This window comes from Heterocephalus glaber, unplaced genomic scaffold (assembly GCF_053883595.1).
Source record: "Heterocephalus glaber isolate CG9 unplaced genomic scaffold, H.glaber_assembly_v1.0 deba00001689, whole genome shotgun sequence".
NCBI lineage: Eukaryota > Metazoa > Chordata > Mammalia > Rodentia > Bathyergidae > Heterocephalus > Heterocephalus glaber.
Window position 1 is genome coordinate 7,572,720 of NW_028258414.1, and position 4,035 is coordinate 7,576,754.

The following is a 4,035-nucleotide window of genomic DNA, read 5'->3' on the forward strand; positions in this document are numbered from 1 at the left end:
AACACAGCAGTGGACAACCTTGCACATTTGCCTTTGCTCAGTTCCTGCTCCTGGTGGTACAGAGTCTTAGACATGGAGTCTTTGGCCTATGTGAATGTGCACTGGAAACAGTTTGGGGAGTGTGTCCAACTGTTTCACCAGGCAGTCTCATCTCTGCTTCTACTCTTTCTTCCCATAAGCTTGCTGTCTGGTTTTTTTTTTTTGGTACCGGGGATCGAACTTGAGACCTTTTACTTTCGAGGCAGGCACTGGAACCACTGAGCTAAATCCCTGGCTTGCTGTCTATTTTTATAGGTTTTTTTTCTTAAATGAACTTTAGTGCCATTTCCCCAAGTCTGATCAGGCTGTATTTTTGTTTGCTTTTGGTTTTTTTTTTTTTTTTTTTTTTGTACCAGGGACCAAACTCGGGTCTTTGCGCTTGCGCAGCAGGCAGCGAAACCACTGAGCTAAATCCACGGCCCTGTTTGCTTTTGTTTTTAAGACAGAGCCTCACTATGTAGAGCAGGCTGTCCTTGAACGCACTATGTAGCCCAGGCTGGCCTTGAACTCTAGGCAATCCTCCTGCCTCAGCCTTCTGAGTGCTGGCATTACAGGCGTTCATCATCAGACCCACCTATGTGCCCCCTCCTTCTTCCGAGACGGGGACCCCGCGTGCCTGGCTCCCCTCTTAGGGCTTGCTGGACCCTGGCCTGCTCTGGGACCCCGACCTCGTCACTACTCCACCTGCCCGTCACAGTCTCTGAAGTTGGTCCTTTAAAAGTTCACGTGGAGGGTCGGGGATTTAGCTCAGTGGTTCAGGCACCTGCTGCGCAAGCTCAAGGACCGGAGTTCGATCCCCGGTACCCCCCCCCAAAAAATGTTCATGTGGACTTTTCCACGCTGTCTCCTCCTTCAAGGGCGTCCCGGGCCGCGTGGCCCAGGTCAGACGACAGCCTGTACGTTTGGGTGTCCCTCTTTGGGCCCCTCTGGCCCCGTAGCTGCCTTGCAGGGTGGGGACAGATTCCTGTGCGAATTACGGTCTTCCGGGGCAGGCGGCTCCCTGGGCTCTGGCTCCCTCGTGTGGCAACGATGGGAACTGCAGGGTCCCACGGGCGCCCTCCCGGCGGGGTCCGGCGAGACTGGGGTGGTGAGGCCGGGCTGCCTGTGCTCCCAGTAGCAATAGGCCGGGTCCTCCGCGCTGAGTCCCTGCTTGCGCTGTTTTCTGAGGCTGTCCTCCAAATCGCTTTTCTTTCTGGCAAGAAAGTCGTCTCCTAGAGTCTGGTGTCCTAGAGACCTGGGCTGGTTGCTGTCCCTAGGGACACCCTAGGCCCTGCACAGCCCGCCGAGCCTCCACCAGCTGCAGGGGCTACTGAGCTCGCCTTCCTCTCTCAGCTCTCGGCTGCTTGCTGCTTGCTATGTGTCGCTAAGCAAGCTACCAACCTCTCTGAGTCTCGCCGTCTCCACTGTAAAAATGATGCTTCTGGGCCGGGGATTTAGCTCAGTGGTTCCGCCGCTTGCCTCGCAAGCTCAGGGACCCGAGTTCGATCCCCGGTACCAGAAAAACAAAAACAAAAACAAAAAAAGGAAGGTGCTTCTATGTAGCATTAGCTCCACGGGGTTGTCGAGATGATTAAATGGGAGAGGTAGAGAGCACGGTCTCATAGCCAGAGGGTGTCAGAGCTGTGTGTGAAGGCAGCGAAATAGCGCTGAGCCCTGGGTGGTCCCAGGTCTCTGAGTCAGGGCAGCACAGGGCCCTGAACACCGACTCACTCACTCCGTCTCCTCGGGGTCTGGCTTTCATCCGCAGTTCCTTCCCCTAACATTATTTATCACACTCGCCATCCAGACTTATGAAGTGTGACAGAAAAATACAGTGAATGTTTAAGCTTAAAAATATTATTACAGTAAAAGACACATTGTCACGAATCCTCCTCAAAATCCTTTACCCCAGCATTCTTGCCTCTTTCTGAAGTAGTTGTGAAGTCCTCTCTCAGGAGTGTCTTTAGTTGCACTGTTGTGGCTGCCTTGATGTCCTGAATCCATCAAAATGTTTCCCTTTCATGGACATTTTGACTGTGGGGAAGAGCTGAAAGTCACACAGTGCCGGATCTGGTGAACAGGATGGGTGAGGACACAGCGTCATGTTTAACCAGCCTGCCTTTGTGTTGGATTGCATTCTGCAGCGGCATTCACCATATATTTTTTTTTTTTTGGTACTGGGATCAAACTTGAGTCCTTGTGCTTCTGCAGCAGGCAGCAAAACCACTGAGCTAAATCCCCGACTCACCATTCACCACATTTTTGATGACACTTTGTAAAGACCCCCCCCCCGCCCCCGCGCCGGAAAGAGGACTTCCACAGCTGCTTCAGAAAGTGGTAAGAACAGCTGGGCATGGTGGTGGGAGTTCAAGGCCAGCCTGAAATGGAGAGCAAGGCACTGTCCCCCGGCTGTCCCCGCCAAAAAAAGTGGCAAGAATGCTGGGATATTTTCAAAATGAGGAATATTTTGAGGGGAATTAATGATGATGTACCTTTCCTTGCAATATACTTAAAAAATTTTAATGCACATGGCATTTTTCCATCAGCCCTTGTATTTTCTTTCTTTTTTTAAAAAAAGGTATTTATTTATTTATTTAGGAACCAGGAATCAAACTCAGGACCTTGAGCTTTCAAAGCAGGCAGAGGCATCACTGAGCTAAACCCCCATCCCTGGCCCTTATATTTTCTTACAGAGACAGAAGGAGAACCTCATCTGGGTTGCGCATGACCCAGCCCTGGGCTCCTGCGGCCCCTTCCTCTCCTTTGGGTGGGCGACTCTGTGTGGGCCGCTCCCTCCCATCCCCATCAAGCTGTGGCTCAGTCCTGCTCCATTCAGGGGCTGCCCACTGCCCCTTTCAGCCCCATGTGGCTGGGACCTTCTGCCACTTTCTCTGCCCCAGATGCTCTGGGCCTCCCTGAGCTTCTCCCTTGAGACTCCTTCAAGCAGAGGGGAGACCTGGGCAATGTCCTCCTCCACTTTTTTTTTTTTTTTTTGTACCGGAGATCGAACTTGGGTCCTTGCGCTTGCGAAGCAGGCACCGGAACCACTGAGCTAAATCCCCAGCCCAAACCTAGGCAATGCCTAGTGGCCGCACGTGCGCGCAGGACAAGCACGTATCTCCCCCACCCCACCTGTGTGCACCCTCTGTCCTTCGTCAGAATAGACAATGAGTGAGTTGCAAGGGCAGCTTCGGAGGAAGGACTGTGGGATTGTGGATGTGTTGTCCTGTCAGAGTCCTCCTAGCTGGCTCCTTTCTTGGGGTCCAGATGTCTGGGACCCCACTATCCTGAAATCTACAGGCTAGAGAAAAACATCCACATGGGTCTGAAATAAGACTTTTTCTGATCTGTTGAATGCATCTTTGCAAACTGTTGTTTTGTGTGCATGCGTTTTAGATATTTCTAGTATTCTGCCATGGCTGTGTTTCCTCGAAGCCACAGGCGATTGTATCCGTGTTGCCATGAATACCCTTGGTCCCTGGCCTTCGATGCCTCCTGTGCCGCAGTTTACCCATCTGCCTTCCCAGGGATGGGCTCACAGGTAGTCTCCAACTCCCGACAACCACGAAACAACACAGCAACTGACACCCAGGACATGTCCCTTCGTGGGCCTGAAAGAAAATTTGGGGTGCATATATGCAAGAGCTGCATTGTAGGGTCACATTGCCCTAAGGTGAATTTCCTCAGCCCGAGGCTGTTACTTGACTTTCTAATTTTATCGTATTTTGGGGGGGGGCATTGGGGATAGAAATCAGGGCCTTTGCACTGAGCTACATCCTCAGCTCATTTTTTATTTTTTGGGATAGGGCCTTGGCTAAGTTGTTAAATTGCTTAGACTGGGTTTGAACTTGGGATCCTCCTGCCTCAGCCTCCCAGAGTGCTGGGATTACAGGCCTGCACCAAGGGGGTTGGCCATGGCTTTCTAATTTAAAAAAAAAAAAAACAGTTTCATTGTTGTAGGCGACAGCTCACTGGCATTTTAACCGTTTTTTTCTGATCACAAGTGACCCTAACCTC